The following is a 25,855-nucleotide window of genomic DNA, read 5'->3' on the forward strand; positions in this document are numbered from 1 at the left end:
CCAAGATGCCCTTCTTTTTATTCTATGAACATACCACATCCCCTGGAGGAGGGCATGGCAACCCACTCCAGTATTCCTGCCTGGAGAAGCCCATGGACGGAGGAGCCTGGCGGGCTACAATCCACACAGTAGCAAAGAGTCAGACCCGACTGAGAGACTAACGCTTTCACTTTCACATACCACATTATCACAAAAGGACAAACACCGCCTGGTACCACTTACACGAGGCATCTAAATTAGTCAAATTCAGAAATAAGTAGAAGATATTCCCCGGTGTAAGGGGAGGAGAATTAGATGGTTTTAGCTCCACCAGATGAGTAAGTCCCAGGGAGCCAGCGCCTGCAGACAACACCACCATTGTTGCCACTGCTCTTGTTCACTCGCTGAGCTGTGTCCGACTCTGTGTGACCCCGTGGACTGCAGCACGCCAGGCCTCCCTGTCCTTCACTATTTCCCAGAGCTTGCTCAAACTCACGTCCATTGAGTCGGTGACGCCATCCAACCATCTCATCCTCTGTCGTCCCCTTCTCCTCCTGCCTTCAATCTTTCCCAGCATCAGGGTCTTTTCAAATGAGTCAGCTCTTCCCATCAGGTTGCCAAAGGATTGAAGCTTCAGCATCAGTACTTTCAATGAATATTAAGGGTTGATTTCCTTTAGGATTAACTGGGTTGATCTCCTTGCAGTCCAAGGGACTCTCAAGAGTCTTCTCCAGCACCACAATTCAAAAGCATCAATTCTTTGGTGCTCAGCCTTCTTTATGGACCAACTCTCACATCCATACATGACTACTGGAAAAATCATATATCAAATGATCATGCTTTTGCCCGTATTGAGAGAAATGTTATCTAAGTTTATGGTTAAGCCTGAAGTTACTTTGTGAAAGATGGGACCATGCTGCAGTGACATTTCACGGGGCGGGTGCTGGGACACACAGAACCAGAGAGGGATGTAGTCACACAAGCACTGAAGGTCTTCAGGGGATCCCCGGGCTCCTGGGATGTGATCTGCTCCGAGAGTAGTCTTCCCCACGGTCCACAAATCTTCTGAGCGAGGATGCTCCTGGAAGGCATCCATGAGGACAAGAGCCAGATTTCAACACTTGGAAGTAGAGGCTTTCTTTTCAGAAAATCTATGGAAAGTCAATGATATAAGATGTATGGTGTTAGCAGTTCCAGATTTCAGGACCACACAGAAAATTCAGGGAACCGACTTATAACACCTCTACTCCTGCAAACCTGGGGTAAACCAGTTTATACAAGTGGCTGTTTTACTGCTTTCTCAGTGAAAATGCAGGGTTAATACCTGTATTTTAAAATTGACTGGCATCTGCGTTAAGAACAGCCAGGAATTTGAGCCCTGTTGGCATCTGCATTAGAGCATCCACCTGCCATTGCAGGAGACAGAGGAAATGCTGGTTCAATCCCTGGGTTGAGAAGATCCCCTGGAGGAGGGCATGACAACCCACTCCAGTATTCTTGCCTGGAGAACCCCCATGGACAGAGGAGCCTGGCGAGCAACTGTCCATGGGGTCGCAAAGAGTCAGACACGACTGAGTGACTAAACACACCCACACAGTACCTGCATTACCAGAATAAATTTCATTTAAATATTCGGCTTTACCATACTTGGAGTCACATAGTTATAGTATATTCTTGGGATTCTTAGAAATCATCTAATCCGAGTCTCTCACTTATAGAGATGAGAAAATTAAACCACAAACAATCCACTAAGTGAAATAAAAATCATATTCAGGTATTATTTACTACCTTCCAGGGAATTCCATCTTCAAGGCAAAGAAAATGGTATCCTACACCTTACAAGCTAGAGCTTTACAGCCACTCTTAAGGGAGGACATAGGAAATTGTACATGTCATCAGGTTTAGCATATTCTGAATTTTTGTCCATTTGGAAAGGAAAACTGAAGTTTGCCTTTTAAGGAGCTTTGTGACTCAGTAAGCAGAAAGAGCCAAACAATACCTCAGTGGCAATGCAGCTCAGCACAAGAATTACAAAAATTCTCTTTGAGGTCTTTCCTGGTGGTCCAATGGTTAAGAATCTGCCTGCCAATTCAGGGGACATGGGTTCGATCCCTAGTTGGGGAACTAAGATCCCACATGCCGCAGAGCAATAAGCCTGAGCACCTCAACTTGAGCCCATGCATCTCAAGTCTGTGCTCCTAGAGAAGAGAAGCGTGTTCACAGCAGCTAGAAAACGCCCGCAAGCAGCAGCAGGGCCCCAGCACAGTCAGAAACAGAGATGGATCATCCTTGAGTAGTTGAGCTTTTTAATGAATGAAAAGAAGAAATACTACCTCCTTTGTCCTTTTATCTATAAACTTGGTCTTGCTAGTTTAAAAAGAAAGAATTTCTAATTTTTTATTTTGAATGAAGAGAAACTAACAAAGTTGTGGCCATCTCAGATGGACAGCAGAGGGACTCAGTCATACATATACACGCATCCCTTCTCCCCCAAACTCACCTCCCATCCTGGCTGCCACATAACATTGAGCACAGCTCCATGTGCTATACAGTGGGTCTTTGCTGGTTATCCATTTTAAATATAGCGTGTGTACATGTCCATCCTAAACTCTCTATCTCTTCCCCCATCTTTCTCCCTGACAACCTAAAGTTTGCTAAGTCTGTGAGTCTGTTCCTGCTTTGAAAGTAAGTTCAATTGTATCATTTCTTTTACGATTCCACATGTAAGGGATGTCATATGATATTTCTGTTTCTGTCTGACTTACTTCACTTAGTATGACAATCTTTAGGTCCATCCACATTACCACAAATGGCAACATGTCATTCTTCTTTATGACTGAGTAATATTCCATTGTATATATGTACCACATCTTCTTTATCCATTCAAAAAGAAAAAATTTTAAGTAGCCAATGGCACATATCCTAATTTTGATTCATGTTTTTGTCTGGATCACACAAAGTAGTTATTTTCCAATTTCTAGAAGAGGCACTTCATGATCAATGTGTGTGAGTGTGTGTATGTGGGTGTGCAATTCCTCATTTGTATCTGACTCTTTAACTATGGACTGTAGCTGCCAGGCTCTTCTGGTCATGGGATTTTTCAGGTAAGAATACTGCTGTGGGTTGCTACTTCCTTCTCCAAGGAATCTTCCCAACCCAGAGATTTTACCCAAGTCTCCTGTGTTTCCGGCATTGTAGGTGGATTCTTTACCTGCTGAGTCATCAGGGAACTCCTCAACCTCATGATCATCATTGCTAAAAATATAGCCAAATGTTCATCTCAGAAGAGATTTCCACAAATGGAAGTAATAATGTTGTGGTTTAATTGTTAATCAGCATCTCTTCTCCATTCATCTTTGTATGTCCTTAAGACCAGAATCATTCTCCTACCTTTGACATCTCTGGTGCCTAATAAGTGCTCAGACCTGTCAAATACATGGACATCATCTGCCTGTCCTGCACCCAGTGCTAAACAGGTTCCCGGCACATCATTAAGAGATGGGGGTGGAGGAGGAAAGTGAATCTAAATGGCTAGAGAGTCCCCAAAGGATTTATGTCCTGACTCTTTTGTCTAGAAAATTAACTTTGGTTCAGAGTGACATGCTGGACAGAATGAAGACCAAAAAATGCACGACCAAGCCATCCCTCAGTGGTTGATTGTCACTGATGCCACACCATGGAGTGACCGAGGTTTCCTGAGGAACAGTTCCTAAGGTAGCCTTGTAAGAATGCTGAAAAACTCTTCATCACAAATCATTGGGAATGTCTGCTAAAGGAAACCATGTCCTAGTGGATGCATGATACCCACATGCTGTCCCAGAAAGCTAGGGAAGAACCCCAAATTGACAGGAAAGGTCTATCACCCTGATGGAGTGGTGCTTCCAATTAGACATTACGTTTTGAAACTCAAGTTACAATTTTAGGCACCTAATTTGTAAACCAAAATTTGAGTCCAAACTATAGGAAGGCTTATCAAGAATCTCCAAGAACAATCATACAGGCACGAACAGGTAAAAAGCCCTCCGCACAGAACCAAGTGCCCTGGAAGCAGTGGCTGTAAGCCCAGGAGGGGACGACCAGACTCAGATATTGCGTCCGACTTGCAAAATCACAGACAATGATGAACCTGTGACTGAAAAACATGTAACAAAATTCTGCAAGATTGGTCATTCAGAAAAGGAGGTAAAGAGAAAGAATGTGGCCTTGTTGTAGATTCTTGTAGATTCCATTCTCTGGAACCAGAAGAACGCCAGAGAAGAGGAGGAGACTTAGAGCCTCTGATCGGGACTAAGGGGTCCTCTAAGTACGAACCTCTCTCTGCAGAGAGGAGAGTGGCGTCAATATCACGGGATCCAGCCCCTGAGACGCCACCTTCCCACCCGTGACCTGCCGTTTCCCTGGCCACGAACCCTGAAGGCTAAGGGGGTGTGTGGAGAGGTTGTGCTTGCAGAAGGCTGTGCTCCTGCCCAAAGGGGGTGGGCGCTGACAGAAAGCGCACAGGGGACTTCTAAGATCTGCTGGTGCATCGCCTCTGGTCTGGAGACGGCCAGAGGCAGCAGGAGACCCTGGCACCCAAAGGGCCTTGAGGGTGAGGGTGACCCAGAGGCAGGACCCTTCATCTGTGCCCTGGATCGATGACCACAGGGCCCCAGGTTCAACCAACACTTGCCCTCAGAGACTGGACGTCACCCCTGGGAAACGGAACAGGGGCGACCGCAAATCACTGTGACTGGTGGGATGAGGGCTTGAATAAAAATTAAATTCAGGCATTTAGAAAGTCTGCGGTCTGAGACATATTTACTGTTTTAAAAGTCTATGGCTTCAAACCGCAAACCAGACCTCACGCTGTGAGTGCAGCATGGTTCCCTGCGCACAGCTGCGTTGGTTGCCAAAGGCAGCAAAGAGCATCAATGCCAGCTTCATGTTAACCACCTGAAGAACCCATCTGTCCCTCCCCCTCAGGAATGCCGTCAGTCCCCAGGCAGACATTGTCATGGTTCTCGCCTCAATGCTGGCCTCTGAGTCTCCTGACAGGTTAGTGGGGTCCTTGACCTTTTATTGCCTTGTGACCCCCGGCTGGCTTTGCTTCCTGACCTCCTGCATTCTGGACTGAGTTCCTGGGTCCACGAGGCCTGATTTCATCAACGTGCCTTGGCTGAACATCTTTGAACTTGGCCTTTGGACAATGAGACTTAGAGAGATACCAGTCCGACCTCAGGCTCATCCCTTAACCCAGACCAGCCCATTCAAGATTCTCCGGAGGACACCGAGAAGACCCCTCTGAAGTAAGACAGTGCCCCATCCCCTCAAATAGCTATTTGTAGAGACAAGGATGGACCTAGTGTATGCCACAGAGTGACGTCACTCAGAAAGAGAAAAACAAATACTGTATATTAACACACATATAAGAAGTGATGTGAAACTCGCTCAGTCGTGCCCAACTCTTTGCAACTCCATGGACTGTAACCCCCCAGGCTCCTCTGTCCGTGGGATTCTCCAGGCTAGAATACTGGAGTGGGTAGCCATTCCCTTCTCCAGGGAATCTTCCCGACCCAGGGATCAAACCCAGGTCTCCTGCACTGCAGGCAGATTCTTTACCAGCTGAGCTACCAGGGAAGCCAACACATATATATGGAATCTAGAAACATGGTACAGATGAAACTTCCTCCAGGGCAGGAATAGACACACAGGTGTAGAGAGTGGATGTGGCGAGGAGGGTGGGATGAACTGGGAGATTACAACTGACATATATAGACCAGCAGGTGTAAAACAGGTAGCTAGCGGGAAGATGCTGTAGGGCATGGGGAGCTCAACTCAGGGCCCTGGGACGACCTAGAGGGGTGGGGTGGGGGTGGGAGGCTCAGCGGGGAGGGAATACATGTAAACATAGAGCTGATTCACTTCGTTGCACAACAGAAATTAACACAACATTCTAAAGCAACTATACCCCCAATAAAGTGAAGTCGCTCAGTTGTGTCCGACTCTTTGCAACCCCGTGGACTGTAGCCCACCAGGCTCCTCCGTCCATGGGATTTTCCAGGCAAGAGTACTGGAGTGGGTTGCCATTTCCTTCTCCAGGGGATCTTCCCAACCCAGGGATCAAACCCAGGTCTCCCGCATTATAGGCAGATGCTTTTACCATCTGAGCCACCAGGGAAGTCCCTATAAATACCCCCAATAAATTTTGTTCTTTAAATATCAATGTCAAGAATAGCAGGTTAAAGGGCCATTAGACCCTGAAGAAGAGAAGGTCAAACTGCAGTGTGAGGTGGAATTTGCACATTTCACATCAAGCTAGATGAACACGTCAAGATCACTAAGGCGCCAGCTCACATATTTATTCAGAACTGGCCACAGAAATAATTTTGCATCTCAAAGCAGCCGAAAGAGTTGAGAAGAATAATACATTTTTATCTAACCCAACGTTTTAAAACCCAAGCAGCCCCGTGCTATTTGTTCAAACCTGTCGGTGTTTTACATGGTGCTCTAGCATGAGTGTTTGAGTAGAAATCTCATTTGAGATGTGAAATTGTTTATGATACTAACACAAATTCAAAACAATCTACCATCTATCGACGCCCCACTGTAATGGATTTTTAAACACATTTATTATCACAGAGTCACTGCAGAGATGAGAGGCCGCAAAATGGAGCACAAGTCTGTTTCCTTCATGAAACTTCCCAAGGATGCTCCTTTTGCAGAGATTGAAGGTCTGTGAGCCGTTCTGATCCACTTGGGAGACCCACGTTCAGAGGTAGAAAAAAGGCCCTGTAGCCAAAAGCTACATAGGAATTTGTTCCACCTCCAGTTGCTTCAAAGGTTTCCAGGACAACAGCTCAAATGAAAAGGTAACATACGGGTAGCTTGAACAAGATCTAGAATTCTAAGCCAGAAATTCCAGTGGTGTTTCCAAATCACGACCAAGAATCAGACAACATGAATGGTCATGTGTTACATGTTACATCTACGTGTCCCAGTGAGGTCTATCTTGGCCAGTTGCTGGGGAAAAAATTCTGTGGACATTCAGGATCTTGCCAGTTTGCTCCAATAGTGAAGTTTTATATCTCTGGTGGTCCAGGACAAGTCAAAATGACCCTTTACCCTCAAGGATTTGTTGCAACTTGTATCACCTGCCACCAAAAATAAAAAAGGCATAGTGGCCTCTTCTGCAGCCTTTCAAGTCAACTGATAATAGTCTGGGACAAGATTCTGCAGTCTGACATATGCTATTTCCCAAACCTAGGCTCGGGAGTGCCCTGGGGCAGATGCAAGTTCTGAAGCAAATCCAGGGACTGCCCAGGTGGGCCATGTGCCCAGCAGGTCCAGGCTCTGGGGCCCAGGGCCCGGCAGGTCTCTGGCAAACCCCAGTGGGACGTTAAAGTACACACCTGCCATTCCACAGTAAAACTCTGCGTCTGCTGCACAGGCTTCCGGATGTGAAAGGCGGTGCTGGGCTTGCAGCAGAAATTACATGCTTGACTGTTCGTGGGGAGCCATGGGTCAAGTACTCCCCATCACCTGACCCCATGTTGGGGCAAAGAGACCCCCCTCGTCTCCCCTTTGGTAACCGTAAGTTTGATTTCTATGTCAGGCTTTTTAAATGTATGGTTTGGTCTCTACTCAACAGACTTCCCTTGTGGCTCAGCTGGTAAAGAGTCTGCCTGCAACGCGGGAGACCTAGGTTCGATCCCTGGGTTGGGCAGATCCCCTGGAGAAGGGAAAGGCTACCACTCCAGTCTTCTGGCCTGGAGAACTCCATGGGCTGTCTAGTCCATGGGGTCACAAAGAGTCGAACATGATTGAGTGACTTTCACTTCACTTCATTCTACTTAACATGTGTCCCCCACCGCCTGGCTGCCCCAGCAACCTCTGGGCTTCAGAGGAAGTGTGTTTGCCCAGGACACCAGGCCCCTGCACCGCTGACCTGTGATAGATCATTGGTTAATGGAGTCCCTAGAAATTTCACCGCTGGTAGTACCATGGGGTCATTTGCACAGACTCTTGGGATCCTAGCAAAACATCCACTTTTCACATGAGACATACTCGATCGTGTGCATGTCCCCACCTCACATCAACCACCTTTCTCAGTTTTAATCAAAGTTCCTTTTTCGCTTGAACAATTTTGGTACTGCCTAGAATCCTCATTGCCATTTCTCAGGTTGCTTTTCTTGTTTATAAAGAGAATGTATGGGCGCCTTCGTCACATCACAACTTTAAGTTATGATGGAACTTGGCATTCTATACTTTTGAAGTTTGGGTTATATTTTCTAGGACCATTGCAGGTTATGACTGTTTCACTTTTTATTTCAACAAGACTAGAAGTTGGTGTTCTTTGGGGAACTGTGTTTTACAAAGAAATGGAACTGATTGCTAGGGGCAAGTCAGTGAATATCTGGAAAGTATAAACCAACAAACTGTTTTGAGATATGGCCTCAAGGATGTGTAGACACCAGGGTCGGCTGCCCCTCTGGTTAAGAAATGCCCCCCCTCCCCGCCTCGTGGAACAGACTCAGAGTCTGCCAGATTCAGATACATCCTCAGTAACCTTACAACATGTTCTGGAGCCTCAGGGTGACTCACAGAATGCTAACTACTGAAATTCCACAATAGTACATCCTGCTCACCACTTCATGTTTCATCATAAGCATTTCCCACAGTCATTATGGTCATTAAATATTTGCCTGGCAACCCAGTTAATGGGTTTAAAAGATTCCATTATATAGATATGCCACACGTTAACCATTCCCCAAAGCCTGGGACATTTCAGTTGCTTAATTCCTTCTAGTCATTGGAAGCACTGATGCTGAAGCTGAAACTCCAATACTTTGGCCACCTGATGCAAAGAACTGACTCATTGGAAAAGACCCTGATGCTGGGGAAGATTAAAGGTAGGAGGAGACAGGGACCACAGAGGATGAGATGGTCGGATGGCATCACCGACTCAATGGGCATGAGTTTGAGTAAACTCCGGAAGTTGGTGAAGGACAGGGAGGCCTGGCATGCTACGGTCCATGGGGTCCAAAAGAGTCAGACACAACTGAACTGAAGTCCTTCTAATTCAGTATTCTCATCCGCAGAAATGGAGACGATAAGTAGAAATGTTCTACCTCTGCACCTCCAAGATATGAAGTGGCAGTGGGCTGAGGTGAGACATTTAAGGAAGATGAGCATCACTGAGAGAGCCCCCAGCTGTCAGAACAGGTTAGAACTCACCCTGCAGGGCAGTCTCCCCTCCACAGGTGAAATAGGAACACATCTAAATGAGTGATAAAGTGGGTTCCTTGCTAGACTGAGAGGAAGATGAAGCAGGTGGGGGGTAAGAATCAAGAAATGACGAGTGGCCTTTGCACTACATGGATGGACCGACAGTCAGTCATGCTGAGTGAAGGAGTCAGACCGACCGACAAACACCCTGTGACGTCCCTTCTGTGTGGAATCTAGAAACAGAACGGTAGAAATGAACTTATTTACAAAACAGAAATGGAGCCATAGGTGCAGAAAACAAACACGGTTACCAGGGGGTAAGGGGAGGAGGGATAAATTGGGAGACTGAGATGAACATATACACACTTCAGTTCAGTTCAGTTCAGTTCAGTTCAGTCGTGTCTGACTCTTTGCAACCCCTTGAATCGAAGCACGCCAGGCCTCCCTGTCCATCACCAACTCCCGGAGCTTGCTCAAATTCAAGTTCATTGAGTCAGTGATGCCATCCAGCCATCTCATCCTCTGTCATCCCCTTCTCCTGCCCTAATCCCTCCCAGCATCAGGGTCTTTTCCAATAAGCCAACTCTTCACATGAGGTGGCCAAAGTACTGTAGTTTCAGCTTCAGCATCAGTCCTTCCAATGAACACCCAGGACTGATCTCCTTTAGGATGGACTGGTTGGATCTCCTTGCGGTCCAAGGGACTCTCAAGAGTCTTCTCCAACACCAGAGTTCAAAAGCATCCATTTTTCGGCACTCAGCTTTCTTCACAGTCCAACTCTCACATCCATACATGACCCCTGGAAAAACCATAGCCTTGACCAGACGGACCTTTGTTGGCAAAGTAATGTCTCTGCATTTTAACATGCTGTCTAGGTTGGTCATGACTTTCCTTCCAAGGAGTGAGCGCCTTCTAACCTCGTGGCACATACACACTAGTGTACATAAAATGGTCAACAAGGACCCACGGTTTTGTTGTTGCTCACTCGCTCAGTCGTGTCCCGCTCTTTGCGACCCCACGGACGGCAGCACGCCAGGCTTCCCTGTCCCTCACCATCTCCCGGAGTTTGCTCAGATTCATGTCCACTGAGGAGGTGATGCCATCCAACCATCTCACCCTGTGTCACCCCCTTCTCCTCCTGCCCTCAATCTTTCTCAGCATCAGGGTCTTTTCCAATGAGTCAGTTCTTCGCATCAGGTGGCCAAAGTATTGGATCTTCAGCCTCAGCATCAGTCCTTATGATGAATGTCTGGGGTTGATTTCCTTTAGGACCTACGGTACAGCACAGGAAACTCTATTCAATACTCTGTAATGACCTATATGGGAGAAGAATCTGGAAAAGAGTGGCTGTATGTGTGCATATAACTGAGTCAGTTTGTTGTACAGCAGAAATTAATACAACACTACAAACCAGCTATGCTCCAGTAAAAAATTCTTCAAAAGAACCAGAGGAGCGGGCGATGAGAGACGAGGTCAGAGACCTGCAGGGCGTCAGACTGCAGTCGCAGGAGGGGGCGAGGCAGTCACAGGGGCCACTGACCAGCCCCATGGGAAATAGCTGCAGCTGGCCACACGCCCATGCAGGGGGAGGGGCAGTGACAGTCTCTACAAAGCCTGGAAGTCCTGGAACCTCTGTCCAGGCTGATGGAGCTAAGCAGATGGCTTTCCTTGGCTCAGTAAGGCAGTTGGATCCTCGAGCCCCCTCTCACATTCCCTTTCGCACATTCCCTGAAGCTCACAGACCCTTACTATCATCTCCCCAGCCATCACGTGCTGCCCCTGCCTTAGCACATGATCTGAAGAAACATTAAAAGCAGTTTGATGAGTTCAGTTGAGATACGGAAATCCAAGATTCAAAGCCACACGTGTTTCCTAAAAAGAACATGAAGCGCATCCACTTCTGGCTGAACCTGATAGGAAAACTAAATTGTTCTTTATTCACAGTAGAGATTGTATTTACAGTTCTCACTTACTTGAACTGCACTGTCCAAAGGTCCAAGGGAAAACGAGATCCTGCTCCTTCCTAGGCAACAGCAGCTTCAGCAGGTGGAGCCGCAGATGTGTGGCTTTTGCCAGGTCGCCCTCCTTGGGTGTCACTTCCACACGAAGACCCAATCAGGAGGGTCAGGAACTGTCAGGATCCTCATCCACCAGATTGTTCAGTCCACACTCGTGCATATTTGTTTCTCTAAACTCAATTATTCTACAGGCTCTTATGATATTGAATTACACAACTCACAATATTCGAAATGGCTCATTTGTTCTGGGAATTACATGCCTCTAATTGTATCACAAAAATGCTGACAACCAGCAGAATGCTAATGAAAGACGGTCCTCCACCAGCAGGCTTTGAATGCGAAGCGAGATGGCACGCTTAAATATTGCTACAGCACCGGTCAAGCGTACGACGGACATGACCAAGTCCCATCAGGGGTAACGAGGGTTCGCATTGATGCCACTCACTCCTCCAGAGAGCTTTGCCGTCAACCCACAGCCTTCAGGATGCTTCCTGCCTTACGGGTTGAAAGACTCGCTCATTCTGCCGAAAACACACCCAACCTCCAAGTAAGCACTTTGTCCCTGCCAATAGATTCCTTAAGACACGGCAGTGATGGACAGCAAGATGCCCCGTAAGGGACACCACAGTGTACCAGCCAAGCCTCCTTCAGGGGTGAAGGACTCCACACACCCCCACCAGACGACTGATCGCGGCTGCCATCCTCTCTGCAAACTGCTCTCAGACGAGGAGCACCCCTTCACCCCGTGACGCACCACTGCGGGCAGAGGAAGACACACCTAATGACTGGCCAGTGTGAGAGGAGCAAGGCCAGGCCCCCTGAAAATGCACCAGCTTCCTAGGTCCTTCCCGAGGCCGTCCACTGAGGCTGCTGTGGACACCCCAGTGCCCCCCGGGCCCTCCTCCCTTCCTCGGGCGTTGACCTGGGAAGTGCTCCCGGTAAACTGCCTGTAGGTGTGCCTGTATCCCAGAGCGCGCTTGGCCCCCTTTCCCCTTCTCCATCAAATTTAAACTGCTCACCTTGGCTTCGGATGCTCCTAGAGTCCAGTCCCACCTTCTCCGAATGAAAGCATTTAATGAAACCAGACTTCTCACTCTCTTCCATGCATGCCACTATCGTTTCTGTTCCTGTGTCCTTTTGTTTTTTTTCCTCTCCTTCAACGTGGGGAATTTTTACCCTAAATAGTAATTGCCAAGCTTAAGAATGATAATAAAGAAAGACATCTGTACGGATGAGAAGGGAACTCACACACACAGACCGCAGCCAGTTTTGGTGGAGGAAGAAAACCCACCCCTCTCTCTGCCTCTGTGAGAGTGATGCAGGTGCTGAAAGACATCGCAGTGATGGTCCCTGGTCCACCCTGAGCTCCCAGGAAAGGACGAGAGGTAGGAAAGATGAGAGAGCAAGGGAGGTGGGACTGCCCCAGAGGAGGGGAAAGGCCCTTGACAGCGACAGCAAGACCTACTCCAGATGTTCCAGTCCTCTCCTCTTCCATGGAGGGCGGCCCTTGAGAGACACCCGGTGCCCGCATTCCTGAGATTCCCACTCCTGATGTCTGATGATGGATCCGGCTTTGAGGGGGAGAGAACGGAGTCGAGTTAAGGGGAGAGAACGGAGTCGAGTTAAGAAGAGGGTTGATCAGTTGCTGTTACATCCCACTTAGTTCTCCACTCCACGCAGCGCTCAGAGAGCCCTGCCTTGGCCAAGAACACACGTTAAGAACTGCAAAGTTTCTGTTTCAACTGTAGTGGCCTTTGCACCCGCTGCAATGCCTCTAAAATATCGTTAGACTGACACCAAACAGCACATTTCGTGGGACAGACACACCAGAAACCGTAATTTAAAGGATTAAATCAGAGATGGTGACATTTTGGGCAACTTGCAGAACTGTAGTTCACATTAAACAAATGCAAATCCTTCATAATCCTTTTTCAAAAACACTTAAAACCGGTTTTTACTCTAAGAGAGGCCAAGTTGCCAAAATCAATGACTATAGATCAAAACTCTCATTTTAACTATTTTTCTCGAGTAAGCTCATTCTTTCAGACCATTTTTCCTGAGGCTTGAAAACTTTTAATACAAGACAGAGTTCACACTTGAGGGGCACTCCAGGCTGTGTTGATCCAGCAAGAATCCTACAAATAATAATTATTGATCAATGCTAATAGCATATCTAAGTTTCAGCCAACAAAACAAAGGCAGTTAACACTTATTAAAATATTTAAATATATTTACAGTCTGAAATTGATAAATTGAGTTATTGAACAGAATTGATCCTTTGCATTTTAAGCTCTGGTATATTACATCATGCTTTATTATCCATCATAATTTACAATGAAAAGAAACAGTCCAGTAAGGAAAGATCATCAATAACTTACCAATTTTCATGATACAAGTGTTCAGGATGTTGCTGTTTGAAAATTATTAGAAGAGAATCCATGAGGTTTATTGGCAAGCATCCTGTGTATGTCAGGATTTTCTGAGGAGCTTATTAAAAAGTACAGATGCTCAAATCTGCCGTAGACGCATGACAGACTCAGGGGTAGACATAGGGATCCACTTTTTAATAAGTCTCTCAGTTGGAGCTGCAGATGAACCAACCTCAAGAAGCCCCATTAAAGTAGATGACATCATATTCCTAGTACTGAGCCTGGGGGACATTCATTCTCTTAACCTTAAGAAGCTTTTTCCTGTCCTAAGAACTCTGGAAATCTACATGAAGCATTCTGGTATCCCTGGGGGGAAATGGCAACTGCTAAATCAAATGCCAATTACCCCCAAGACATGCAACCACCCGAAAAAACACTCTGCACAGGTGGAAGTACTGAGGACAGTCTTCCCAGTGAGAAAGGCTTGTTGTGAATGTCACGTCACACGCAGCAGGTGTGTCACTATACTAGTGGGGTTCAGCCGCTCAGTTCTGTCCGACTCTTTGTGACCCCAGGGACTGCAGCACGCCAGGCTCCTCTGTCCTCCACTACCTACGAAGTTTGCTCAAATTCATGTCCATTGAGTTGGTGGTGCTACCTAACCATCTCATTCTCTGATGCCCCTTCCCCTTTGGCCTGGAATTAAACATTTTTCAGTGCATGGTTGGAGTTGACAGCCACATCCATGTCTATTCCCTTTTGTAGAAGTGAAAATTGACTAAAAAATGAAGGCGCTGTCAGTGTGGGGCTTCCCTCATAGCTCAGCTGGTGAAGAATCCACCTGCAATGCGGCAGGTTTGACTGCCTGGGTTAGATCCCTGGGTTGGGAAGATCTCCTGGAGAGGGAAAGTCTACCCACTCCAGTATTCTGGCTTGGAGAATTCCATGGACTGCATAGTCCGTGGGGTCTCAAAGAGTTGGACATGACTGAGCGACTTTCACTTTCACTTTGTCAGTTTGTAAACAAATTTTACAAAACAAAATTCTTAGAGTCATTGTTAAATATTTTAATTATTGTAATAAATAGGAGAGCACATCACTTAAGGAGAAACAGTTCTCCAGTTCTGTGCGTAATAATTGGATTTATTAGTGACCACATGAGCAGCCCTTCTTGTTTGCAATACCTAATCACTAATAAATTACCATTTAAAATTCTAATCACCTAGATTTTTTATAAATATTGGGTTCAGTTTGCATACTTGGTCTCTCCAACAAAACGGGGGCCAATAAGCATCCTTTAACTGTTTCAAAAGTTAGAGAAATGAGAGACAAAACACCCTCCTAAATATCACAAAGTCATAAAATGCACCGGGTCTCTCCAGACTGTGCTGCTAATCGTGGACAAACCCTCTTCCGACTGAGTGACTGAAGTGAACTGGACCCTCTACAGAAACTCAGACAGAATCAGTACTAGAACCAACTATCTCTCCTGCACTTTCTCTCTCTCCTTCTCCTTTCTGCCCTTGAGGCAGGTGGACCTGGGACTCAGTGACACCCTCTGGCCATGGATTCCCAAGAAACGCTAAACCAAAACAGGAAGGGCTGCCCACGTGTGTACTGAGAGCAGAGTCACCATGGTGATGGCCAAAAGAATAGCATCTAGAGCTAAGCAGAGACCCAAGGCCTCCATACCTGCAACCAGAGACGTCCCCAGGGCCATGCTTGCCCCTCCATGCTGCCAGCAGGCTTTGCTCTCGACTCTGGGAAGAGTCCACGTCGTCCTGCTTTCCCTTTCTTCTCTCCTTAAGCAGAAAGATAGACACTAGTCCCATTCAAAGATTCCATAGAACGCCCTGTGTGACACGTGCTTTCCCAGTTCATCATCTGTTGTTCTTCACTTGCTGAGTCATGTCCGACTCTTTGTGACCCAATGGACTGCAGCATGCCAGGCTTCCCCGTCCTTCACTGTCTCCCAGAGTTTGCTCAAACTCCTGTCCTTTGAGTCGGTGATGCCATCCAACCATCTCACCCTCTTTCTCCCCCTTCTCCTCTTGCCCTCAATAGTTTTCACTATTTCTTTGTTTACCTCAGACCTGAAAAGCATAGAAGGGTGTTGTGGAGGGGGTCTGGAAGTGGTTTATATGACTGTCCTCCTCAATCAGACTTCAACTGGATGCTTACATTGGACTTTGCATCTAATCTTTGGACTCCGGGTCCCCAGTTTTGATCTTAGTGATCATCCATGCCATCCACTCTTGCCAGTGGCCCAAACCCAGGCTCCCTGACCTTGTCTTGGCCAAGATCACTGACATTGGCCACCCACCTGCATTAGTTTCTTGTAACTGTTTTAATTCATCACCCTTTCTTCCCCAGGAACATATACAGCTCAAGTCTTAACTCAAAGCCCCCATCAGAGTTTTCCGGTCTTATCTCCTAACCAATATGGGAGGAGCTAGTCTCTTTCTCACAAATATACAGGATATAGGACTAGCAAGCATTCGGTCTATTCCACATGGAAGCAGGGCAGACTTCAAACTTCATCTTAGGAGTTCATAATCACACATAGCCCTCTGACCCCCTAAAATAGTCTATCTTCTCCCTGACTTCTTGAAACCTCCTAGTAAAGCACAGGGATATTACTGGGCTTAAAACTCAGATATTCCTTAAAACTCAGATATTAAAACTCAAATATTTGGGATGTCAGCTTGCATACATGGTACTTTTAGAAGAATTAGTCAAAGGTGGTCCATTTAGGATTAGGGCATAGAAGCTGTAGTGAGATACCATTTTCCAGAACAGTCCACAAGGACTCAGGACTGGGAAAGTGAGTAAGGTCTGACTCCAGCCCATCATGTTTGCACATTGGCCAGGTGCCCTTGCATGGGGCACTGTCTATACAACCAGAAGTGCTGGACCCACAACCTCCTTTAGAAGACAGACATGTCACCTGGATCCATGTAGTGGAAATATCCTTTCAAAACTGCGTTCAAAAGCATGAAAGGAAGGGCAAGATAAAAGTGCAGATAGTATTTGAGAGAAGAAAGGAACACATAGGAGAATTTATTTTAAAGGAGACTCTAAAAGACAAGAACAACTTTTGTCTGCTTCATAATTTAACACAAGGAGCTTTGCCTGACTGGGTCCTTGCAAGAGAGTCAGGCAGATATTTCTTCATATCCCTGAGATACCACTTGGAGTATTACCCATTGTAGGTCGTCAATAAGCTTTTGTTGATAGAGGAAAAGGAGGGGTGACTGGCCAGTTTCCATGAGCCCAAAGGGTTGAATTAAAACTGTATCTGGTTAAAGACTTCCCTGGTGATCCAGTGGTTAAGAGTCTGCCGGCCAGTGAGGGGACCTGGGTTTGATCCCTGTTCTGGAAAGATCCCACATGCTGAGGGGCAACTAAGCCCATGCACCACGACTACTGAAGCCCAGTACACCCAAGAGCCAGTGGTCCACAAGTAAATTCACCAAAGTGAGAAGCCTTTATCTAGCTGCCCTGCAACGAGAGAGCAGCCCCTGCTCACCACGACGAGAGAAAGCCCGCAAAGAGCAATGAAGACCCAGTGCAGACACAAAGGAATAAATAATTTTTAAATGATATCTGGTTAAAAGCTATGACTCACATGATAATGTTCTAACTGACCACTTACTTTGTAAATGTGGTTTAAATGGATCCTCCATACGTGTCAATGATTCAAATATTAGATGGGAAATATGCACATAGAGCATAGCAAATTAGATATATGAAGGATACTTATAAATCCCTGTAACTAATCCTTAAAAGGCTTCCCTGGTGGCTCAGTGGTAAAGAATCCGCCTGCAATGCAAGAGACATGGGTTTGACCCCTGGGTCGGGAAAATTCCCTGAAGAAGGAAGTAGCAACCCACTCCAGCATTCTTGCCTGGGAAATTCCATGGACAGAAGAGCCTGGTGGGCTACAGTTCATGGGGTCACAAAAGAATCAGAGAGTCTATGGAATTCTCCAGGCCAGAATACTGATGTGGGTAGCCTTTCCCTTCTCAAGGGGATCTTTCCAACCCAGGGATCGAACCCCAGTCTCCCGCATTCCAGGCAGATTCTTTACCAGCTGAGCTACCAGGGAAGCCCAACTGATAAAACAACAACAATCCTTAACAGACAAGGGGAGGGAGTTCCAGCGGCTAGGACTTTCCCTGGACTTACTGCTTTCACTGCTGAGGGTCTGGGGAACCCTTGGCTGGGGGAACTAAGATCCTGCAAAGATGTGAAATGCGGCCAGAATAAAGGCAGTTCAGTCCAGTTCAGTCACTCGGTCGTGTCTGACTCTTTGTTACCCCATGGACTGCAGAACGCCAGGCTTCCCTGTCCATCACCAACTCCTGGAGCTTACTCAAACTCGTGTCCATTGAGTCGGTGAAGCCATCCAACCATCTCATCCTCTGGCATCCCCTTCTCCTCCTGCCTGCAATCTTTCCCAGCATCAGGGTCTTTTCAAATGAGTCAGTTCTTCACATTATAAAGCCAAAGGGGAGAAAATAAAATACACCCCCGCCACACTCAATTTCACCAAAGATCAGAGAACATAGCAGAGTATAAAGGTCACTTGGCCACTTGCTTTGGTTTCTTCGGCATCTTGGTCTGCAGTATGGATAAAGGAGAGTGGATAAATTCTCCAGAAAACATCAAAATCTCAGAATATTTGAACAGAATGCATACATGACTAGACATTTTAAGGATCTCTATAGAGCATTGTTGTCTGGTCATAAAACCCCATAAAAATCTAGCTAGCCTAAATCTCTCCCTAGGGAGCAAATACCAAATAATAAATTTATCTCTAAGACCAAGTTGAGGATTTAAATCTATAATAGGACCACTGGTCCAAAGGCATTTGGTAATAAAAATTCACAAGTTGTTGGGTTAAATATTCATGGAGCAAGAACTGCAGTTATAACAATGAGTTTCCTTTCTGGATCAAAACTGTAGCATTACTAATATTTAATGTCATCTCAGGGGACTCAGTCACTTACTTCAATAAAGATACTTGTGCTAAACCTTTTCCATCAGACAAAAATGGTGAATTACAGCCCACATGCCAGGCAATTGAAAAAAAAAGAAAGAAACATTTATTTTCATGTAGTTGAGAGCTGCCTTCAGAAGAATTCTGGAATGAATGGGGAGTCCAATGACTCCATTCTCCCTGGAAAAGCAACCACTTAACTAGTGAAAATTATTTTTTAAAACAGTCATCTAAACTTCCTGGGGACTGTCCTGAGGGCATTTAGCAATTGGAGAAATATTTGAGAAAATCGACTAAGGCTCAGTAAGAACGGTGGGGGTCTAGGGAATCTGAGCCCACCGTCACCCCAACCCTGGGTAACTCGATCACAGGCGCTCTGATCTGGGAAGGTCCAGCCCAGAAGACAGGGCTCCTCTCCCCACTTCATCGCAGTGCAGCTACACTTTCACTTTGAAAGGCGTAGGTGACTGGTGCTTCTCAGGCTTTCAGAATTCCAGGGGCGAATGGCTGAAAAGATGAGGTTCCAACCTGGTGGGGCAGAATTCTACCCCGGGTACAATGGGCTGGCAATACTGAAGCCCAAATAGACCCTACACCAACTCGTTCATAAGGAGAGGCTCCACACCAGAAGGATAAGCCCAGAAGACCAGGGGCTCCCACCCCAACCCATCACTGCTCAGACAACAGGTGTATCACTCCAGGAGAAGCAGACCAGAATGTGAACGGATCAAACAATCCAATCAAAAGACACAGACTGCCAAACTGGCTTTTAAAAAACAAGACTCAGTTATTTGCTGTCGACAGCACCCGGTTATGGCCACCATTTACATCATCATGTGCTGTCGGCAGCCACAGGTCCAGGAGAGGGTTTCAGTCACAGGGACCAAGAGAAGGTCAGCAGTTAGGAAAACTCTCTGGAAGGAAAGTTAGCAATAGCTGAACAAGAGTTTTAAACCTTTTGAGCCAGTAATTCCTCCGCCTCTGGGATTTTAGCTTTATAAAATAACCATCGGTGTGCACAGAGATTTAGTGCCAAGGATGGTCACAGCTGTATACTTCTAGTAACAGAGAAGAAACAGCTTCCATGTCCAAAAACTGGGGATTAATTAAAGCTACTCTGGATTATTTTAGACAGAGGATATTTAATACAAGAAATTGGTTTTTGGCAATTCCGACTCATCGGTGATGAAGCAAGACAAAGACAGATGCTACCACTGCAAGGCTGTGGGGTGCACAGCCCTGCTCTCAGAGACCAGGGGCTGTGGTCGTCAGTCTGTGAGTGCTGGAGCCTTCCCCTGAGCATGAGAGTGGGAGGTGGAGGAAACATCATGCTCCTGCCAGCCCCCAGGCTTCCATCCAGTCTTCCCTCTGGTCCAACCAGGATCTGAAACAGCCTGGAAGATGGAGTCCCCATGACACAGAGCAGAGCAAGCTAAGAGTAGGGGTGAATGTGAGAACCAAGAGGGAGAAGACCAGTGTGGCCGACTAGCCAGGTTGCGTGGAAGGACTTCTTTTCTATAAAAATGTGTGCACATCAAGACCTCATACTCCAAGTGAATAGAAATGAAATATGCTTCGCTCCAGCTGTTGACCTAACAGATGGAAGTGTTTTCCTATCCGTTTGCCAAATCATCTGTATAAACAAGAGAAGTGGATGCCACAGATCGTGGTCCAGATTCCCTCCTCCAGGACTGAAGCTCACATTGCCAAGTCTAGGGGGAGTTTTGGTGGCCAAACTCTGAAGTCTTCAAGCCCCGCCCCCACCCAGGGTGGGCGAGATCAGGCTGCATCCAGTGACAGATGGAGGAGGGCAAATCCAAGTCCCCTCTTTCCGCCCCCCATTCCAGGGTTACTCTCAAAGGTCTTCCCAGAACCGGAGGTCCCTCTGGAATCGGCCAAGGCCACTGGTACCTACAGGAGCCAGGAGAACGCACACAGGACCTAAGCTTTCTGGATGGAGGGGATGGAACACAGGTTTACCAGGATGGGATCGCTTCCCAAGGCAGAAGACCAAGCGCCCTGGGGAGGACCCTGGGATGGTGCTGACACGATGCTCGGGTAGCACTATGCGCGGGCCGTTGCTTCCTCCAAGCTCTCAGTGAAGGACAACAATCTGAACTGCTATGGTCAGTGGTGTCACAAGGGTTGGAGAGACTCAAAAGCATGAGCTTTATATTTGGGGAAGTATCAATGCTGCTAACAACCTAGACAGTGTGTTAAAAAGCAGACGTTACTTTGCCGACAAAGGTCTGTCTAGTCAAAGCTATGGTTTTTCCAGTAGTCATGTACTGATGTGAGAGTTGGATCATAAAGAAAGCGGAGTGCCCAAGAATTGATGCTTTTGAACTGTGGTGTTGGAGAAGACTCTTGAGAGTCCCTTGGGCTGCAAGAAGACCAAACCAGTCATTCCTAAAGGAAATCAACTTTGAATAGTCATTGGAAGGACTGATGCTGAAGCTGAAGAAGCTCCAATACTTTGGCCACCTGGTGCCAACAGCTGACTCATTGGAAAAGTCCCTGATGCTGGGAAAGATTGAAGGCAAAAGGAGAAGGGGGCAACAGAGGATGAGATATAGCATCACTGACTCAGTGAGCATGAGTTTGAGCAAGCTCCAGGAGATATTGAAGGACAGGGAAGCTTGGCGTGCTGCAGCCTATGGGGTCACAACGAATCGGACACTACTGAGTGACTAGACAACAACAATTCCAGGTTCTAGTAAACTTTTCCACTTCCGTCTCTCTGACCTAAGGGTATAACAGCTCTATCCATCATGACCTCTTTTACCTAGCCCAAACTCTTTCAAACAGTCCTGTTTTTAAGTCCCCCAGAAATGGTCCTAATTGAAGAATGTTCCTCTTTCTTGTTGAAACCCTCTGATACATCAGCAGAGATCACTCCTCACCACGGACTTTCAAGAAACTTCCAAATTGGTGAGAGTCATCCAGGCCAGCAAACAAATCACCTGCCTCCCCGATAACTTCTTAAGTCCTAGCCGTGTTTCTTCATTCTCTGAGAACTGCAATGCCTCAAGTCCCAGTGATCACAAAGCAAAGTCCTTTTGTGGCAGGATTGATTGGAATTCATTAATCCAGTTTTATCGAAGAGAATACCAATAACACAATATAAAGCATTACTTTTAATTAACAAAAGCAATTAGCACTAATTAAAAAGCCCTCACATTTGTCAAAGAGCCATTTCACCTTAATTGCTAGGTGTGTTAAATAGGCAATTAAAAACAAATTAAAAGGAAGACCCCAGGATAAAAAGGGAGGCGGGCAAATGCATCTGTGACAACAAAATCTTCAGCTTGGAAACACACTGCACTGCCCTTGACACACATCACAGCAACTCCAGCCCAACATGCTTCATGAGACAAGGCCATAAGTGCAGGTCGGGGGTTGGGGTTAAAAATTTAAAGCAAGCAAATTTGAACTTTGGCACTGTTGTTGCCAACAGTCGCCAAGTTATGTGTGACTCTACTGTGATCCATGGGCTGTAACCCACCGGGCTCCTCTGTCCATGGGATTTTCCAGGCAAGAATACTAGAGTGGGTTTTCCTGCCCTCCTCCAGGGGATCTTCCCAACCCAGGGATCGAACCCAAGTCTCTTGCATTGCAGGCAGATTCTTTACCACTGAGTTACCTGGGAAGACCCTGGTGGCACAGGAAAGTAAAAAGTTCTTTCTGGAAGCTTTTGCAATATCCACACATGAATGGGTTTCACAGGCAGCACTAGTGGTAAAGAACCTGCCTGCTACTGCAGGAGACATAAGAGATGTGAGCTGGATCCCTAGGTAGGGAAGATTCCCCAGGAGGGCATGGAAATCCACTCCAGTATTCTTGCTGGAAAAATCCCATGGACAGAGCAGCTTGGCAGGCTGCAGTCCATAGGGTTGCAAAGAGTCAGATGCGACTGAAATAACTTAGCACGAACATGTGAGTTCGTCCTCAGTGCCTCCACGGTCGAATTCAACAAGGAACATGGAAGCCATCCACCATCCAGATGCTGAGATAATGTTTTCTTGTGATACTTACTGTTTCCATGACTCAGGTGGACAACAAAAACAGGGAGGGTGATAAACACACTCAGTGAAAAGCTCTTTAAAGGGCATCATAACCAGACGGGTTTTAATGGGAGTAGAATTTATGTCAGACCTTGAAGTAGGAGCAGGAAAAGTTTTGAATAAGAAGAAACAAGGATATCCCAAGCAAGAAGAGTAGTGTAAACGAAGACGCAGAACTGGAGCCAGTCTGTCTGACACACACCCCTTGTATTTAGAAATGCTGTAGAAGACGTTGGTTTGAAGTATATCTTGTAGGGAGAGTTGTCCCCATAGGGGAGCAACTGAATGTTTTCAGTTCGGGTGAGTTATAGAGTGAGTTGGCTGTTTGCAGCCGATGAGTCAGCTCTTTGCATCAGGTGGCCAAAGTACTGGAGCTTCAGCTTCAGCATCAGTCCTTCCAGTGACTATTCAAGACTGATTTCCTTTAGGATGGACTGGTTGGATCTCTTTCACATCCAAGAGACTCTCAAGAGTCTTCTCCAGCACCACAGTTTGAAAGCACCAATTCTTTGGTGCTCAGCCTTCTTTATGGTCCAACTCTCTTTTCGTTGGAAAAGACTCTGATGCTGGGAAAGAGTGAAGGCAGAAGGAGAAGAGAACAGCAGAGGATGAGAGGGTGGGATGGCATCACTGACTCAGTGGGCATGAACTTGGGTGAACTCTGGAAGGTAGTGAAGGACAGGGCAGCCTGGAGTGCGCAGTCCATGGGTTGCAAGAGCGGGACATACTTAGTGACTGAACGACAGAGTTACACAATATTCCTGGCGTGCTTCTCCAGTGGACCTAGTGATGGGCTAACTCTTCTCCAAGCTACAATAAGAAGAGAATTCTCCAGTTCACCAAGAATCATCTAGCTGCCAAAGGACAAGCCTACTAGCATTCATGTAAACATGTGACCTGTAAGTTACTTCATCTCAGAGGGGTTTTTCCAAAAGTGATGGGAAAGTGACAACAAGTTAGCAAATTTAAAAAAAAAAATTGTCCATGCCTGGCAGCATGTAGGACTGTAGTTCCCTGACCAGGGATTGAACCTATGCCCCCTGCAATGGAAGGCAGTGTCTTAACCACTGGACCACCAGGGGAGTCACAAGTTAGCAAATTAATAGAAGACATGAAGGTGGGAACATAGAAAGTTCTCTGCATGCCTCCTACAAATAAATTACATAGTCAGTATTCCTAAATTGCCATAACCTCACTGACAGAAGGGCAAAATGTGAAGACATGAAGCTCTGATTCAGTGGTTGGTTTTAATGAAAGTGAGAAAACTGAAGACTTCATTATTTTGAGAGCACTAATATTTACAAAAGGTCTTGAGTTGATGTTGGCATCCCAGATGAAAAACCTCTCCCCTCAGGGATTTCTGACTCTTTCAGGACCATTGCAATTAAAAGCAAGTGTGAGGCAGATGTTTGGCTGGGGAAATCACCAATAAATAATAAAATGACAGATACAATGATATTTAAAGTCCAGGATACAATAATTTCTAACTCTGAATGGTGGGACAAAGCCAAAGCCTTTCCGTATCTCTTATAATCTTAAGACAAATTTAGTGACCCGGAAAAAATTGAAAAATACAAAGTGCACAGGGAGGTGGGAGTCATACATATCTCTAAAAAGCTGCCAAGCTCTGATCCTTAAAAAATACATATCGTATCCCAAGGCCATGAGAATCTTCTGAAAGTTGATCAAAGGAAGTTGGTAAATGATGATATCTACCCGTGCATGTTGGTAGGAATGCAAAATGGTACAGCCACTATGGAAAACAGGGTGGAGGTTCCTCAGGAAATTAAAAATAAAACTACCATAATTTTTAAAAATCCAATTTCTGGGTATTTATTCAGAAGAGTTGAAATGAGAATCTTAAAGACATATCCACACCCCATGTTCATTAAGGCATTATTCACAGTAGTCAAGATATAGAAACAACCTATGTGCCCATTGAAGGATGAACGGAAAAAAGAAAATATGGTACATACCTACGATAGAATATCATTCAGCCTTTAAAAAGAACGAAGCTGTGCCATTTATGACAACTTGGATGAACCTGGAAGGCATTACCCTCACTGAAATAATTCAGATAGAGAAGGATAAATACCGCCTGATGCCACTGACATGAGGCATCTAAAGTAGTCAAGTTCACAGGAACAAGGGGCCTCCCAGGGGCGCTAGTGGTAAAGAACCCGCCTGCCAGGACAGGAGACTCAGGAGAGGCAGGTTCAGTCTCTGGGTCAGGAAGATCCTGGAGATGGCAGCCCACGCCAGTGTTCTTGCCTGGAGCATCCCATGGACAGAGGAGCCCGGCAGGCTAGTCTATAGGGTTGCAAAGGGTTGGACACGAGAGAACACGCAAACGTAAACAAATCGTAGAAACAAAGGGCAGAATGGTGGTTACGCATCTTTTCTTTTCCCATCAGGCATCCCTAACCTGACCCCCAGGGACGTGTGGGGGCTAAAGCTAGCCTAACAGCCTACTGGTCCTGCTTTGCTATGCTCTGCTTAGTCGCTCGGTCGTGTCCGGCTCTTTGTGACCCCACGGACTGCAGCCCACCAGGCTCCCCTGTCCGTGGGGACTCTCCAGGCAAGAACACCGGAGGGAGTTGCCACGCCCCCCTCCAGGGGATCTTCCTGACACAGGGATGTAACTCAGGTCTCCTGCGTTGCAGGCAGATTCTTTACCGTCTAAGCCACCAGGGAAGCCCAGTCCTGCTGCAAAGCTCACAGACACGGGGACCGCACACCGAGCTGCCTCGTACCTTTCTCCCCACATCTGGCATCTAGCACAGGGCTTCAAGGGTAAGATGCTGTATCTTTAAAACCGACGCGGAGTGCAGACTGCCCAGGGACCACCGCTCCAGGAAACACATTCGCCTTGACTCACGTGACCCAGATGGTATTTCTGGCAGTCCAGTAAGTGGGAGGAGGAAGCTGTCCAATAAAGGGTGTATTTGGGGCCAAAGTTCTCCTCAACCTCACAAACAAGTCACCAGATCTGACTATGCTCACAGCTGGATGTAGACTACACCTGCTCTTTGTAGCCCCTTTCCTATCAAATAAAAGTGGCAAAAGGCATTTTTTCCAGCTAAAGTTACTTAAACTACAGGCACTGGGCTCTCGAACTTGAGAAAGCCAGCGCTCCCCAGGCTGCTGCAAGGACGGGATTTTGACCCCGTGGTCGAGTTGCTATCAGGCAGCCTCAGGACAGGATGTGTCTGACAGTAA

At 46.5% G+C, this 25,855-nt stretch overlaps 1 long non-coding RNA gene across 1 annotated transcript; it reads right to left on the minus strand.

Moving 5' to 3' along the window:
* Positions 1 to 25,855, minus strand: LOC139029845 (uncharacterized). Its single transcript, XR_011482094.1, has 4 exons — positions 25,390 to 25,855; positions 15,263 to 15,372; positions 892 to 1,130; positions 1 to 789 (listed from the first exon to the last, which is right to left on the minus strand). It is a non-coding gene; the product is annotated as an uncharacterized lncRNA (long non-coding RNA).

This window comes from Odocoileus virginianus, chromosome 1, assembly GCF_023699985.2.
Source record: "Odocoileus virginianus isolate 20LAN1187 ecotype Illinois chromosome 1, Ovbor_1.2, whole genome shotgun sequence".
In the NCBI taxonomy this organism is placed as follows: Eukaryota; Metazoa; Chordata; class Mammalia; order Artiodactyla; family Cervidae; genus Odocoileus; species Odocoileus virginianus.